At 46.1% G+C, this 18,247-nt stretch overlaps 1 long non-coding RNA gene across 1 annotated transcript in view; it reads left to right on the plus strand.

Moving 5' to 3' along the window:
• LOC124544616 overlaps positions 1-18,247 on the plus strand; it is a 62,735-nt gene that overhangs the window by 28,020 nt on the left and 16,468 nt on the right. The window contains exon 3 of the long non-coding RNA XR_006967550.1: positions 11,930-12,074. This is a non-coding gene — a long non-coding RNA (uncharacterized LOC124544616). The remainder of the gene's footprint in view (positions 1-11,929; positions 12,075-18,247) is intronic.

An 18,247-nucleotide genomic window follows, 5' to 3' on the forward strand; every position in this document is an offset into this window, starting at 1 on the left:
TTCCCTACTATTAATTTAATACAGGTGTATTACCAAAGTGGTATTTTTAAATTTGCAGAAATGCCACGTCGTCGTGGATGTCAACATAAGCCGGACAACTTCTGCTACATCTGTCGGAAGTTCACTTTTACCAGAAATAGGAAGCAAATTTCTTCAGTCATAAAGGAAGCATACAAACATTACTTTGGAGTAGAGGTAGGAGACCAAGATAAAGAATGGGCACCACATTTCTGTTGTGCTACATGTTACTGCAAACACACGAGAGTCGTGTGCCCGAATTTCTGGCACATGAAACACTTCATAGGGTTGGGGAAGTATGGTATGGCTTTATTAAAAAACTCGCCTTAATATGATCCAGCAAAGTCGGCGAACTGAACGCCAGTGTAAATGAGTCTGATTTTCCCAGTTTTTCATCCACACGAGCATTAATTGCTTCACGTCAGTAACCCCTTCGTCAGCTCATTCCTCCTGTAGTTCTGCAGTGTCCATGTGCATGATGTCACTGCATGTGACCACTGCTTGACTGTAGTTAAGGGCGCGGTGCTGTCCAGCTGCAGTAGGACACCCAAAACTTCAAGAGGTTGTTAACTCACTGTGATGCAGCTGTTTCCAACAGCAGTGTGCCGTTACGCAAATGTTCAACAGATTTGAGACTGCAGCCGATACATCAAGGTCTTTCTGGGTATAGAAGGGCGATACCTTCTCTTGTCCCCTGATCACAACAGACGTTTTAACACTGTGGGTGCGCCGAGTTACGACACAGTGTTTGAACGTTTGAGGGAGATTTCTCACGAGGTCTATCTCCTGTCTCGCTTTGAAGGATGATTGTGAGTACTACCCAACAGACAACCAAAATTTTCGGGAGGAAGTTCATAGAAAGTCGTGGATGCTATAGTGATCCCACCAGCAGTTGAGAAACGAACAGTTCGCCCAGACAAAGCATGACTGAGTAAACCTTATATAACTAAGGCGCGCCAGGTGCACCAGAGGTTGCCCGCTAATGACTGTTCCACCACAACAAGTATGTATCACACTGGCACGCAGGACATCGTAAGACTGAGAGTTTTTGTAATCCTCGCGACCTCGGCGGTCAAGCCAAGATCCCCATTCCCTGTGGTACACGACGTTCCACCGTCTCACCGGACAGTGATCGCTGAAACATGCCCAGAGCTCCGCGGTTTGGGAGTCCCCACCTCAGGAACCCTGGGGTCGCCAGAGCCCTTAACCAGTAAGCAAATGCTGAGCTACTGAGGGTGATTTTAATTGTGTTGCACGTCCAAGCAATCAGACCCCACATTATAATTTTTGTCCCGATTTAAGTGAATTGGTTCAAAATGGCTCTGAGCACTATGGGACTTAACTGCTGCGGTCATCAGTCCCCTATAACTTAGAACTACTTGAACCTAACTAACATAAGGACATCACACACATCCATGCCCGAGGCAGGATTCGAACCTGCGACCGTAACGGTCGCGCGGTTCCAGACTGTAGATCCTAGAATCGCTCGGCCACTCCGGACGGCTACGTGAATTGGTTCAATACGTTTGCGTGACCTGTGGGACCAGAAATATCGCACATTGATTAGATACACGTTTCTTACCGCCACTTATTGTTGTGTCGACAAGTTTTATTTGATTATTTATGTTATAGGATTTCTATGGTTGACGTTATCACCATTTCATTTTCTGCCTACTGTGCTGTGGCTGCTATTGTAAACCTTGAACGGGAACCTGCGAAAATGTTTAGAGCACAATGAATGCTGATCTTCCCCCATCTCACGGATAGCGCGCTGGATGATGGGGTCTGGCGCCGTGTGTGAACGTTGCCCTTTCCGCTGGGCGTTATTCTTCACTGTTGGATTGGTGCACAGATCTAGCGAAACCGTAGCTCCTTCAGTCCTTAGTATCATACTGTGCTGTTCGAGAAAGGGACTTTAGGAAAACTTACGACGTTTGTTACTTTCTTTCGCATCAATTACATAAAGAGGAGGGTTACACTCCCCTCCCAAGACGTCCAGCGAATTAAAGCTGCTGCAGGTCAAGAGGTATTAGATGGAGGGCTTACAGCTCAGGTCTAAGCCTCGGTCGCTGGTTGAATGGGCACTGACATCACTGTATCACCTGCTTCGCTACCAGTCGCGACGTCGTCAATCCTTCGTTACGCCCCTCACAGTTGCTGCAGGCCATCAACTGACTGAACGAGGTGATGACGTTAGCTCTCTCCACCAATAGCACTCAGAATTATGTGCAATTAATAACGATTCGAGGCCCTTTCCCCATGATGCTAATGGAGCCCTGTGTGGGAGGATCAGGAGTGATAAGAATGTTGACTTTCTGGCTGTCCTTCAGGCAGATGAGGTGTTTACTAAAAAGAGCTGCTTCTTCCTGTCTCAAATCACCTGGTCCGAAAGGTGTGTCTGCCTCAAATGGTTCAAATGGCTCTGAGCACTATGGGACTTAACTTCTGAGGACATCAGTCCCCTGGAACTAAGAACTACTTAAACCTAACTAACCTAGAGAAAACATCACACACATCCATTCCCGAGGCAGGATTCGAACCTGCGACCGTAGCGGTTGCGCGGTTCCAGACTGTAGCGCCTAGAACCACTCGGCCACCCTGGCCGGCCCGGATGGTCTCTCTAAGCAGTTTTATGCGCACTTTTGGGCCCTCTTGGGTGCTACGTTTACGACGATGTTAAACGAGGTTACGCAGGGGAGAACTGTGCCTGTAGACTTTAATATTAATACCGAAAAAACACGGCCGTGACTCTGTGAATTCTTTTCGTCCTCTCACTTTGCTTAATTTTAACTATAAATCTGTAGCGACGGCAATAAATAGCAGGTTATCTTCTGCGTTGGCGAATTTGACTGACAGTCGTCTTTCTGGTCGCTCAATTTTGACTCCAGTATCGGAGAAGTGATTTCAGCTTCTGCAGCCATTTCTGCCCACTGTGCCCCACTTTTCTACATGTTAACATGGCATCTCATCATGTTTCTCATAGTTATTTTGCCTGTGTGTTGCAGGCAATCGGTTTCACCCTCAGGCTCGTGTAGTTCTCTCCCACATAAGGCATCGTTGCAAAGACACTTGCCGATGGTCAGCTGACGCCGCCGATCGCGATCAACCGGTGTGTGCCCCAAGGCAGCCCGCTTTCCGTTTCCTTACTTGTCCTGGCTCTGGAACTACTGCTTCGCCGTCTTCCATTGCAGTTACGTAGAATGAGTGTTTCTGGTGCAACCCTTACTGTTCAGGCGTATCCGGACGTGGTGGTCCTTCTCCGTCGTAGTGAGTTTCCAATGTAAAATTATTTTTGAGTTCCTGACGGGGGCAAAAGTAAAATTCTCAAACTAGCGAGCTTCGATGATGTTGCTGGGCCGTGAGCTACTGCTGTAGGCTGGCGTACGCCATTGGGTGCCATCGTTGATTGTTACCCTCTTAAAATGGCGACACCTAACTGGAAAATTGACAAAGTCTAGGGGGGCACACTGGAGCACGACTGTCCCCATGTCACAGTTCTCCAAAACGTTCGCATCTTGGATGCATATGTCTTGTGTAAGTTATTTTACATTGCCCAGTTGGTCCTGATTCCTGCATTGATGGCAAAAAAAATTCCGCTCTTGTCTGGCCGGTTTTTATGGAGACGTTACACATTTACGTTGCGTTATGCGATCACGACACGAAAAGCACTTACGTATCTTATGGGGGTTCCCTCTAGTTTGTACATTCAGCACACGGTTTTGATTATTATCCAGGAATCATATAATTTCGAGACTTGCTGTTCAGACATGTGCGTCCACCTAGTCTTGCTCTACCTGCTTATATTGGACGCCTTGATTTTAAACGACGACACGCTGGAGAATGTTACCTTGCCGTGGGCTGCTCGGGTTCCGATGTACTGCAGCGGCCGGTACCTGCGAGCCGGTCTCTGCTCGCTCTATCGGAAAGGATTGTCTGTCCCAATCCCATAGAACTGCTGTCGCCGCGGATCCTCTGGAAGACAGTGTGGAACAGTATTAGCTTCCCGTTTCTTTCCATGACAGTGGTCTCTTCTCTGTACAGAGCGGTAAATAATTTGATCCCCAATGATGACCGTTTGCATCGGACTGAATCGGTAACACAGACAAATGTAGGAAACGTGCTCTTATAGACAGCATCCAGCATCGACTTACCTGCATTTGGCAAACTCGTACTGGCTCCGGAACACTTGGCTTTCCATACCAGGTCTGTTGCCTCCCTCTACACCACTGATATCATTCGGAGACTTTCAACTTTATTTTTTCAGAAAACGGAAAACAATGCAGTAATCTGGCTGCTCGGTTATTTTGTACATTCCGTGGTCTCTGGTGATGGGGGAACCATCAATTTGCGGTTCACCAGTACATGTATTCCGCCTACTGGAGCAGCCAGACGCTTTCAGGACTCTTTTGACATGCTCACCTCTACGTTTCATCGGCAGGGCATAGGCTGAGGCCAGGTGCGAATGCTACAGGCTTGTAATGCCATGCTCTGTAGTACAACTGCCTACGAACACTCATGTGAGAGATGAGTTGACTTACAGTGCTGTCTGATGGGTAGTGGATACGTAACAGGACAGATGTTCAGCATTAAACAGTAAAATAAAATGAAAATAAATAATTGAAGTGCAGTGAGTAGAGTTTTGCGTTGGAGGGCTCGAGTTGGATAGTTGACTTACAGGTCTGGGTATAATGTTTTTTATAATTTAACTCTGCATAATAAACAAGGCTGCTTTGGCTCGAATAATAATAATATAATAATAATAATGAAAAGGACGGAAAAACGTCTGGTCAGAAGCCAGTAAGTTGTAGGATCGAATATGGACTATGTCACTTTTTTTCTCTCTGCTTATTAACCTAGCATAGAAAAACGGTAAAATGTCTGGCTAGCAAACGAAGGGTTGTTGGATCGAACGCTACCTGGGTCAATTTTTTTACACTCTAGCTTTTAACAAAAGAAAAGGCGATAAAGGGCGTGCCTGGAAACTGAGATGTAGTTAGATCGAATTTTTCAGTCTTCGTTTTAACCTAGCCTTCACCTCTCAACAATGTGAGACGTCGCCAGGAACGACACGTGGTTCGGATTCCACGTTACTCTGTTAACTTTCATCACGTGGGCAACTGGCGTAGATTAAGGACTCGCCGATGTCGTCTCCAACAGGAAAGCTTGCATACTGGTCCACACGAAATAATAATAATAATAACAAAAATTATTATTATTATCCATATACATAAAATTAAGTTTGCACAGAACCCTCAGAGCAGGAATCCTACTTGCAGATGTCTGTTTTTAATTAGTATTATCAGAAGCAATGAATTTACAATTCGTTTCCTTACCTAACTTTGCTAAAAACATTATTCCTGTCTTTATCTACTACTATTTACCCTAAAACCAGTAGCCGTAGATCAAGTGTTTGATTCTGGGGAGGGGAAGGAGCGTTCATACTTTGTTATTGTTTCTTTCCCCCTTTACCCCCTCCCCCATTTCGACATTTATCTTGCTGTCATCCCCACATTTAATATGCCACATGCATACTATTTTAATAACAATAACAGTGCAGTATATAAGGGGCAGTCGAATGAAAAGGAGAAACATTGAAAAAAACTAAGTAAACTGTGGTGTTCAGTGCCTTCATGGAAAAAGTTTGCACTTGTCTACGGAATCATGATAGTCCCCAAGAGCGCACTTTTTCGTCTGAAGCAAATCTATAGCCTCAAATGTTCATCTTGACAACTCCAAAAATAAGGAAATCGAATATTGAGGTATGTCCGCCTCTTTTTTCCTCTTTGTTGCATTTCAGCTCCCCATCTGCGGCGGGGGGGGGGGGGGGGGGCTGGCAACAGCATAGGCGCTGCTCTTCAGCCGAGAGACAGTAAGTACAGAACATGGAAACATAAAGAGGAAATATGGTGAGACAGAGATATAAAAAGGGGGTAACATAATGGAATATAAAATACAAAGGGGATGACTGTAAAAATGGAGATAAAAATATAAAATAACCACTCACTGTGACGATTAAGAAACCCAAGGTGAAGCACAGTTGGAGCATAAAAGTGGCGACGGGTGGAATATCACAAAACAATCACAGACAGCAACACTATGTTCAAGTCCAGCACATGATTAAAGTCACAGCACAGCAATCATACAAACTGTCAACAGGTGTCCATACGATCGTGTCCTGCACGAAAGATAGCATTCTGGTCTACATACAACCACCCCAGGGATGACGTCAGGCCAGCAATCAAACGCGATGGTGTTTTCCGAGAAGTCCCACATCCACAATCGCTGTGTACAGTCACTGACGGTGCAGTATGGCGCAGAGAAGATCCCTACCAGACTTTCTACGGTGTAGAGCCCTAGAACGCAGGGAAGCAGGACACTCGCAAACTGATGAGGCCTGATCTACATCTACATCTACATTGTTACTCTGCAATCCACACTTAAGTGCCTGGCAGAGGGTTCAGAGAACCATTTTCATACTACTTCTCTACCATTACACTCTCGAATGGCGCGTGGGGAAAAAGGAACACCCAAATCTTTACGTTCGAGCTCTGATTTCTCTTATTTTATTATGATGATCATTTATCCCTACGTAGGTGGGTGTCGACGCAATATTTTTGCATTCGGAAGAGAATGATTCTGATTGAAATTTCGTAAGTAGATTTCGCCACAAAGCAAACCGCCTTTGTTTCAGTGACTGTCACACCTACAGCACGATAACACGAAATGGGCTGCCCTTCTTTGTAATATTTCGATGTCCTACCTGGTAAGGATCCCATACCACACAGCAATATTCCAGCAGAGGACGGACAAGTGTAATGTAGGCTGTCTCTTTAGTGTGTTTATCGCATCTTCTAAGAGTTCTGCCAAAAAAGCGCAGTTTTTATTTCGTCTTCCCCACAATATTATCTATGTGGTCTTTCCAATTTAAGTTGCTCGTAATTGTAATTCCTATGTATTTAGTCGAATTGACAGCCCTTAGATTTGTGCGATTTATCGTATACCCAAAATTTATCGGATTTCTTTTAGTACCCATGTGGATGACCTCGCACTTTCCTTTGTTTAGTGCTAATTGCCACTTTTCGCACCGTACAGAAATTCTCTCTAGATCAGTTTGTAATTGGAATTGGTCATCTGATGATTTTACTAGACGGTAAATTACAGCGTCATCTGCAAACAGTCTAAGGGGGCTGCTCAGATTATCACCTAGATCATTTATGTAAATCAGGAACAGCAGAGGGCCTATGACACTATTTTGCGGAACGCCACATATCACTTCTGTTCTACTCGATGATTTACCGTCTATCACTACGAACTGTGACCTCTCCGAGAGGAAATCACGAATCCAAACAACTGAGACGATACTCCATATGCACGCAATTTGATTAACAGTCGCTTGTGAGGAACGGTATCAAAAGCCTTCTAGAAATCTAGGAATATGGAATCGATCTGATATCCTTGTTGATAGCACTCATTACTTCATGGGAATAAAGAGCTAGCTGTGTTGCACAAGAACGATATTTTCTGAATCCGTGTTGGTTGTGTATCAATAAGTCATTTTCTTCAAGGTGACTCATAATGTTCGGGTACAGTATATGCTCCAAAATCCTACTGCAAATTTAGGTCAGTGATATGGGTCTGTAATTGAATGGGTTACTCCTACTTCCTTTCTTGAATATTGGTATGACCTGTGCTACTGTCCAGTCTTTAGGAATAGACATTTCGTTAAGTGAGCGGTTGTATATGATTGCTAAGAAAGGCGCTATTGTGTCTGCATACTCTGAAAGGAACCTGATTGGTATACCCATCTGGACCGGAAGACTTGCCTTTCTTAAGTGATTTGAGTTGTTCCGCAACACGTAAGGTATCTACTTTTATGCCTCTCATGCTGTTCTGGTTTCGAATTCTGGAATATTTACTTCGTCTTCTTTCATGAAGGAATTACGGAAAACTGTATTTAGTAACTCAGCTTTAGTGACACCATCATCGGTAACATTTCAATCGCTATCGCGCAGTGACGGTACCGACTGTTTTTGCCACTGGTGTACTTTACACACGACCAGAATCTCTTTGGGTGTTCTACCACATTTTGCGACAATATTTCATTGTGGAAACTATTAAAAGCATCTCGCATTGACGTCCGCACTAAATTTCGACCTTCCGTGAAACTTAGCGAGTCTTGGGGATTTTGCGTTCTTCTGAATTTGGCATGTTTTTTTCTTCGCTTCTGCAACAGTGTTCCGACATGTTTTGTGTAGCAAGGTGGATCAGTCCCGTCTCTTATTAACTTATGCGGTATGAATCCATCTATTGCTGTCGATACTGTATCTTTGAATTAGCGCCATATCTGGTCTACACTAACATAATTAGCTTGGAAGGAATGGAGACTCTCTCTTAGGAAGGCATCAAGCGAACTTTTATCTGCTGTTTTAAATAGATATATTTTGCGTTTATTTTTAGTGGTTTTTGTTGACATGGTTCTGGGCCTCGCTACAATGACCTTTTGTTCACTAATCCCTGTATCCGTCGTGACGCTCTCTATTAGATCACGATTATTTGTGGCTAGGAGGTCAAGTCTGTTTTCGCAAACATTTACAAATCGTGTGGGCTCATGAGCTAATTGTTCAAAGTAATTCTCAGAGAAAGCATTTAGTACAATTTCGGAAGATGGCTCCTGCCTACCACCGTCTTTGAACATGTATTTTCGCCAACAAATCGTGGGTAGATTGAAGTCTCCACCAATTATAACTGTATGAGTGGGGTAGTAATTTGTAATGAGATTCAAGTTTCCTTTGAAGCGTTCAGCTATTATATCATCTGAGTCGGGGGGTCGGTAGATTATTATTTAGCTATGGCTGTTGTGTATAACCTCTACCCATAGTAATTCGAAGGAACTATCTATTTCAACCTTACTACAAGATAAACTACTACCAACAGACACAAACACAACACCACCTAATTTATTTACTCTATACTTTCAGAACACGGTTTGCACCTCTGTAAAAATTTTGGCAGAATTTATCACCGGCTTTAGCCAGCTTTCTGTTCCTATAACGATTTCGGCTTCAATGCTTTCTATCAGCACTTGAAGCTCTGGTACTTTCCCAACACAGCAACGACAATTTACAACTACAATACGGACAGCTGCTTGGTCGATTCTCGTCGTTTCTTTGCCCTGTACCCTTTGAGACTGGGGCCCTTTTTAATCTTTCCCAAGACTTTCTAACCTAAAAAACCGCCCAGTGCACGCCACACAGCCCCTGCTGCACGTTTAGCCGCCTCCTGTGTGTAGTGGACACCTGACCCATTTACTGGAACCCGAAACCCCACCACCCTATGGCTTAATGGGAGCCGTCCTGTTATTTTTTCGGATGTGGCGACAGTTTATAGAGATCGAAACTACCCCGAAGACCTTGGTCGTGGCCGACCACGTGCAACATCTGAAAGACAAAATCGTTATTTGGCTGTACGGACACGACGGTACTGCCTTAGTACTGCAGGGCAACTGGCATCTGACCTCCCAGCATCCACTGGACGAGTTGTAGCGAGGAAGACGGTGTACAGAAGGCTCCGGCAGAGTGCACTTTACTGTATGTGTGCCTCTGACGCGTCTTCACTGAAGGGAACGTCTAGAAGGAGCTGGCAACATGCCACCTGGACGTTCGAAGAGTGGGCCGATATTCTTTTCATGTCTAGTTGCTGCACTATTTCGGGCAAAAGGAGGTCCGACATGGCATTAGGGGGTGTCCCATGTCTTTACTCAGCGCAGTGTAAATGTGCATTATAATTTTCAATACACGATACTAATTCTGGTACCTTTCCCTGGATGCAACTGCAGTTTAGTAATATAATATCAGTCCGCTCTACATTGGATCTGCAATGACAAGAATTCTCTGAGGACATTGTTGCGGATGTATTTTCGAATTAGGTAGGCAATTCGGCTCTAATCCGAAAAGGGGAAGGGGGACTTCTGTAACCCAAGAAACCTCCATGTGCACGCCACACGTAATCCACTACCCCAGTAGGCACTTTCTGCGTGTAGTGCACGCCCGACCTATTATGGTGAACCCTAAAATTCTTTGCCTGATAGTGGAGATCGACAAATTCGCATCTGATACCTTAGTAGAATTGTCTCAGTCTCTGGCTTAGACCTGCTTAGATCTGCTCCAAGGTCCAAACCAGACGGTCAGGTGAGTCTTTTACACGTTTAATTCTCTGCATCAAAGAGCAGAGTGAACTGTTCGAGTCCCAGTCCCAAGCATTTACAGCCACGTGGCTGACGAGTCGACAGTAAGTTAGGAAGTAGGTGGGGGGAGAGTCTCGATTGGAAATGTTTCGAAGGGCTTCCCTTTTCTGGCATTCACCTGTGCAGTCAGCAGAAACCTCCCAATTACGTGTTTGGAACTGCAGTGCTGAATGTTTCTTAGGTTTCAGGGACGATGCCTCTAGCTCCAAGTAGCATTCCATGTTCAAAGTCTGCTAATTCCCATCGTGTGGGCATAATCACGTCAGAATCCTTTCCACACTAATCACTTGAGCACAGATGACAGCTCCGTTTTTTTTTTTTTTTTTTCATTTATTGAATTTCAATTCCCCCCGAAGGGGGCGGGCTGGCAGCAGCTTAGTACGCCGCTCTTCAGCCGACAGAGTTTGTGACAAAGATCAAGAGAACAAATAATAAAAAACAGGCGATAAAATCGGAGACTTAGAGAGTAACAAGGCGAAAAGAAATCGTGGAACTTAAAACAACAACAGAGGGATGATGATGCTAAGAAAAAATACATACGAAGCAGACAGGGAAAACAACAGACAATTAAAAAAAAAAAAAAAACACGGCGACAGTCTGGATTCTGTTCACAAAGGACATAAAATTCACACCTAGCGACAGCATGGTTTCTGTTCGCAACACGAGAAAGACAAACAACACTGAATAGTCACTGGAACACTGCACTAAAAAGTGGGCAAATGTGACACCACAGTCGAGAGCAGGTGGGGGGAAACTGGACAGAAGAGGGGAAAACAAAAAAGGGGGGGAAAGGAGAGGAAAAGAGAAGGGGGGAGCCGGGAAAGGAGCTGAAGGAGGATGAGGACCCATAAGAGGGGTGGGGGGCAGACGCGACAGGGAGTGGGGTAGGCAGAGGAGGGGAATACAAAAGGACTGGGGGGGGAGAAGGGAGGTAGGGAGAGGTTGAGTGGGGAGAAAACAGGACGGAAGGGAGGGGGGAAGAGGGAGCCCAGGGAAAGGACAGAGGAAAGGAGGGGGATTGCGGATCAGAGTTGATAGGAAGGATAAATGGAGGGAGAGAGGGCATCATCCGGGAGGGGGAGTTGACGGAAGCCACCTTGGGAAAGGAGATGGAGGGTGGAGAGATGGAGGGTAGGGGGGACACAACAGTGAAGACGTGGCAGGGGGCGGGGATGGGAGAGGAGAGGAGCAACCAGGGGGTGAGGGGGTTCGAGACGGCGGGAGGTGTAGAGGATGCGGATATGTTCGAAGAATAGGAGCAGATGGGGGAAAGACAGCTCCGTCAAAGCCCAGCCCTTTTATACCATGTCGTAGCCAAAGATATAAATGCTATTGTGTGTCTGCGAACGTTGTTTGTATCTTATACATGTGCGTAGGGCCGATTACTGGCTTAGGATGTGTAGTGTGCTTGCTATTTCTGGATGTTGCAGTTTTTACAAAGGAAGTGTAGGCAAGTTTTGTGTGTGTGCGTACACGTTTGGGAGCCTATGTGTGTGTGTGTGTGTGTGCGTGTGTGTGTGTGTGTGTGTGTGTGTGTGAGTGAGTGCGTCGAGGACTAAAGTTTATGGCTTTCTTGACTCTCACTAGAGTGCTCAAACTTTCCGTTAGCTCTGCGTGCCACTTTATAAGTGTGTTCATATTTTTCGGCCGTCGCGCGATGTGTTTCAGTGGTCGCAAACGTTCTGATTGGGATGACACCTGGAGACCGCAAGGCGAGGCAGACGTGCCGCTGGCTCTGTACGGTGGAACCCAAGGAGTGTGGCCGGCGCAGCAGTAACTGCAAGAGCAGCCGAGACACTGGCCGCACAAAACGGTAACTCACTCACTTCTTGTTACATGTCAATTGTAAGCTTAACATATCTATCACAATCGGTTTATCAGGCATTCGAGAAGAAAAATGAATGATTAAAATGTAGCGAGGGAGGAGAGAGAGAGAGAGAGAGAGAGAGAGGTGGGAAGTCTACTGAGAAGCAACGATCATAATACGATGGGCGTTAAATAAGTAATGCAACACTTTTTTTTCTGAAAGCAGGATCGCAATACTCCAGATTATTATATTAGAACAAATAAGCCCTCGGTCACAAAAATTAAGTCAAAATTGACCAGGTTTCGACGCTACTATGAGCGTCGTCTTCAGAATTAAACTAACTGTTCTAAAACGTAATAGGTATATAAGACGTTAATAAACTAAAGTGTGTACTGACAAGAAATAACCAGGAATATTTAATGATGCCGTTTGGAATCGCAGACGCAGAAAGGGTTAAGTATGGATTCCTCAACAGGACGTAAATTCCCACTTACACAAAAGTGCGAAACGGATAGTAACGAAAGTTTAAAAATTATTTCGTTCTTGCATAAACTGCACTCAATTATTGAGCCACGGCTGGCTCGCGTCATGCCGTGTTTTTTATCATTGGTTGCCCGTATTTCTTCTTCGGCTACTGCCATAACGTTGGTGTCTTCTCAGTCGGGGACGGAGCGCCAGTGAGGTGCGGACAGCCAGTACTTGCCTGCCGCTGGCCACACACATGCGCTGTCCGACGGAAGGAGACTCTAGCGGGAACGACAGTTGGTTGGTCGCTCGGTCGGTTGTCTCATCGGGGGACATATATTTGGTCTTTTGACCATTTCTGGGCCTCGTCAGCTGGTCATCTTGCCAGATGTGGGTCGGTTGCTCCCTTGTGCAGAGATGTCGGGTGGCCAATGGGCCAGTGTTCCCTCTGCATGGTGGGTCCGAGCCAGTGTGCCCGGGTCGCCGTGTCTCCGAGTTCCGAACGGACATCGAGCTGAGTCGGGGCGCAGCATCAGTGAGGCCCGGATAGCCATGATTCGCCCGACCGTTGCCGACACACATAACCTGAGTGGCGATGGCCTTGCTTGGCCGTTCGGTCGGTCGTCTGGTCAGACGACATGTATTTGGTCGCCGACCGACTATCGGCTCTGTGTGTGAGTCGACTTGTGATTAGTCTTTGTTGTTGTTCAGTGAAATCACTGGGCTAGCAGGACAGAGCGGATGCGGTTATATTTGTGGAAAGTGGCCAAAATAAGTTACTGTCAGTTGCACTCGACATGTAAACTTTATTTCTTAAAACACACAATCACACAAGCAAGAATCAAAACTGGAAAGAGATTTTCACTCTGCAGCGGAGTGTGCGCTGATATGAAACTTCCTGGCAGATTAAAACTGTGTGCCCGACCGAGACTCGAACTCGGGACCTTTGCTTTTCGCGGGCAAGTGCTCTACCATCTGAGCTACCGAAGAACCACTCACGCCCGGTACTCGAAGTTTTAACGAAAGACCTCCTTCGATTAAATTCAGATCAGCTGAAGGCCACATCGAAAATGTAAGGCACAAGGCCTAAGCAAGGAACTGAGATACAGGAATTCTTCTGGAGGTTTCACTTCTTTAGAAATTTTTTTTTATCTTCAATGTAAATAGGCAGAAAGCCTTAGCTTAAATTTTTTCCGTAGAATTCGGCTGAAGGCCTCACATTAATCAAGAAATGTGTTACAGCTTAAGGCTGAGACAAAGATTTTCAAATTTTAAATTTGAAGGGCTCATATCAACAAAAGAATTTAATGGCTAGGAAGAAGAGCTTTCAATTTGAAAAGGCTGAAAGCCTTATCTTGAAATATTTCGTGTGAAATTCGGCTGACGGCCTCATACTAAGGAATAAGAATCTTATGACTTAACGGCAATTAATTTAAGAGAGTTAAAACTCGGATGAAGGCCACACACCATGCTGAAAACAATTTTATGGCTAAAGGCCTAATGGGAAGAGCTTCTAAATTTCAACTAAAATATGCTAAAGGCCTTATCCTAAAATGCTTCACATAACTCTCAGCTGAAGGCCACATACGAAACCCAAACATGCTCATGGCTTAAAGGCCAGACAAAGAAATTTCCAATTTTCAATTTAAGCTGGAAAACTCGGCTGAAGGCCACATAAAAACTAGGAAATATTTCTTACGGCTTAAGGCCTAGACAAAATTTTTCAACTCTAGAGTTGAAAAGGCTGAAAACACGGCTGAAGCCCGCATACCAAGTTGAAACCAATTTACAGCTTAAAGCCTAGGCACAAGGAATTTTCAGTTTTAATTTTGAAAGGCTGAAACTCGGCTGAAGGCCACATATCGAACAAGAAACAATTTTTTTTACAGCTTAAGGCCTAAGAAGAAAAACCTTGCAATTTTAATAAGCTAAATCTCGGATGAAGGCCACACAGAGTACTATAAAGGAAATCACTATGTGAAACACAAGGAGCTGCGCTCAGAAAGTTCCAAGGGTCGGCATGGGAAAGTAACACTAACGCACGTTTAGGTGAGACAGGCAGCCAGACCGACAACCTCTTAATCGAAAGGCAACCCAACCAAAAGCCAGTGGACGAACCAACTAACAAGATCAGTTCTGATCTACCAGACCAGCAAAACGACAACAAGATGTCAATAGCTCAACGTTCTGGATACTGGTGCTCAATCCAGCCAAGTCAGAATAAACGCCCAAAACTACCAACAACACCTCAGCTGTCGAACTACACGCCGTGCTCGACAGCATCAATACGACGAGGAAAATACACTGTCAAAAACTACATCAACGACCAGGGCAGGTCACCGGAACGTCAACGGCCACAAGTCAGAAGATACCGCTTGTAACTTCGTTAATGAAGGAATGAATTAAATTAAGTTAAAAACCACACAGGAAGACGGCTGCAATTCTAGCCAACTTCAATGCAAACACGTTGTTGATCGCGGGAATCTCACAGATAGCGACAACCAGGCTCAAACGAAGAGATGTGATAGCAGCTGAGGCTTGATAGTAGGATGAGTGAGCGCTCAACCCTAGTGTCCAGGATCGCTGGGCGATGATTTGTGTAACCCTCGTAAGAAGCGCCTCACAACTCCAAACGCGCGAGCACGCCGCCAGCGGCTCCGGCCTGACAACGCGCCACGGAGACTTCCTCGCTGCTCTGCCCCAACAGACCGACTGCCACACACCGCGCAGCCGGAAAATACACTGCTGGCCACCGTAAATGCAACACCCTGAAGGAAGCATCCGAATCAAGTGAAATTTGCACCATGGGCTTGCAGCGATGAGATATGCAACTGATTAGAATTTCAGCGCAGACGCATATCGCGCGCGCCTGTGGCGCCACCTCATAGCGCCATTTAAGGCTTGGCGATTTCGACGAGTGTACGTTCGGCACGTGTGTTTACCTTGTGGTTGTTTCACAAGACGATCAGTTACGCCTCGTAGACAAAAGCGAACATCGTTTGATCAAGTATCCGAGTTCGACAGAGGAAGGATAGTGGCTTACCGAGGTTATCGATTATCAAACAGAGAAATCGCTAGTCGTGTTGGACGAAACCAAACAACTGTAATGCGGATATGTGACCGTTGGATGCAGGAGGGTACGACGGACCGACGTTGTCGATCGCATTCACCTCGGTGCACCACGGCACGTGCTGATAGGCACATTGTGCGCATGGCAGTGACGGATCGCTCAGTGACATCCCGAACCATAGCACAGCACATTGCGTCTGTAACACATCATCCAGTGTCTGCGCGCACCATTCGACGCCGTTTACAGCAGAGTGGTCTGTCCGCAAGACGTCCATTGCTTCGTCTACCATTGACGCAGAACCAGAGACGTCTCCGTCGCCAATGGTGTGATGACAGACGGATGTGGACGGCAGAATGGAATGACGTTGACTTTACCGACGAGGTACGCTTCTGTCTGCAGCACCACGATGGTCGGATTCGAGTGTGGAGACACCGTGGAGAGAGGATGCTGGACAGCTGCATTATGCACCGCCACACTGGTCTTGCACCGGGTATTATGGTATGGGGCTGTATTGGATATTACTCTCGCACGCCTCTAGTACGCATTGCCGGTACTTTAAATAGCCGGCGCTACATATCCGAGGTGCTGGAGCCAGTTGTCCTTCCTTACCTTCAGGGCTCGGCCACACCCATATTTCAACAGGATAATGCGCGACCACACGTGGCACGCATTGTCCAAAGGTTCTTCGTCAATAACCAGATTGAATTGCTTCCCTGGCCGGTTCGCTCTCCGGATCTTTCGCCGATAGAAAACATGTGGTCCATGGTTGACACAGATTACATCCCCAGCTGCCACACTAGATGATCTTTGGCAACGTGTGGAAGCTGCTTGGGCTGCTGTACCCCAGGAACACATCCAACGTCTCTTTGACTCAATGCCGAGACGTGTGGCAGCGGTGATCTCCAACAATGGCGGCTACTCTGGCTACTGATTCTGGCAGGAACCACATGTCACAGACGTCTGTAAACGTAATCATTTGATACTTGGTCAACATGTTATCCACAAAATAAATTTTGTTGTGCTACCTCTTGTCTTTCTTGGTGTTGCATTTACGGTGGCCAGCAGTGTATATCCGCCACACCAAAGACAGTACGGCAGTACTAGTATCGATACACTCTGCTGCTGGCATTCACGGAGAGACGACAGCAACGTGATGGCGGTAACCGAAGAAGAAATAAGGCACCACTGGAGTGCAACCAAAGATAAAAAACAAGTCACGACGCGAGCCAGCCACGGCTCAATTATGTTCAAAACAACAGAATTCTACAAAACAATTCATCCTTTTTTCAGACAAATTATAGACATTATTAATGTTATTATTATAATTATATTATTATTATTATTATTATTGACAGCAGTTGAAGCTGTGCAAATATGTTGATAAGCATAACTATTATACAGCACATGACAGGCCGCTGTTACCGAGCGTTCCTAGGCGCCTCAGTCCGGAAACGCGCTGCTGCTATGGTCGCAGGTTCGAATCCTGCCTCAGGCATGGATGTGTGTGATGTCCTTAGGTTGGTTAGGTTCAAGTAGTTGTATGTCTAGGAGACTGATGACCACAGATGTTAAGTCCCATAGTGCTTAGAGTCATATGAACCATGTAGAGCACACGCTAATTCAGAGTATACAACTATGAGCCGCCACTGTGGACGAATGTGTCAGCACTGCCAACAGAGACATCCAGTAGATCAGCGAGGTGTTTGGCTCTGAGCACTATGGGACTTAACTGCTGTGGTCGTCAGTCCCCTAGAACTTAGAAGTATTTAAACCTGACCTAAGGACATCACACACATCCATGCCTGAGGCAGGATTCGAACCTGCGAACGTAGCGGTCGTACGTTTCCAGACTGTAGCGCCTAGAACCGTTCGGCCACTTCGGCCGGCAGCGAGGTGTTTGATCGTGATTAGACGATCACCTCGAAGGGGAATTGTCGCATATTTAAAAAAATGCAACACCTGGAAGGCTACCGAACAGGAGCGACAACGAATAACTTACCTTGAAAGTTCTGAGAGTTCAAAGGAGACGCCACAGGAAGGGCGTGGGTTTGGGCATTGGCCATAAATGTTATGTACACTCACGAGGTATCACGTGAGCTGACTTGTTGAGCCGCGAGGGGCGCAGTGCGCTGGTTGTGACCATGATGTGGTCGTACCTGAGGCCGCACAGGACAGTGTCCAGAGGCGCCAGCAGTGTGGTCTGCCCGCACAGTACAACGGCGGAGGTGGCGTAGCTCGTGGGACAGTTCAGAACAGACAGCGGTCCAAGAGGGACCTGTATAGCTCTGGCCTGGGAGCTGGACGTTTAGTATTTGCCCTGGCTCTCCTCACGCTCATACGTAGCCGTGTACCTCTCTCCATGGGACTTTGCAATCAGGACTAGCGTAATTTCATTCAAGTCATTATCCAAAGTGACTCAGATGAGCAATTAAAGACTGCAGTTATTCAAGTCTTACCTTTGCTCGATTATTACCCGTCAGCGTTCTATAACTCTTTCACACTTTCCGTTAGCCATCTCCACGTTAGCTGACTGGACGGACCTTCTCCAGTCTCCAGTGCACTGAGTGTCTGTACCGCTCCCTGGACGCGACACACTGCCGCACGTTCCAGCACTGCTGGAGGCACAGCTGTGTGCAGCCGGCGG

This window comes from Schistocerca americana, chromosome 8 (assembly GCF_021461395.2).
Source record: "Schistocerca americana isolate TAMUIC-IGC-003095 chromosome 8, iqSchAmer2.1, whole genome shotgun sequence".
NCBI classification, from domain to species: Eukaryota; Metazoa; Arthropoda; class Insecta; order Orthoptera; family Acrididae; genus Schistocerca; species Schistocerca americana.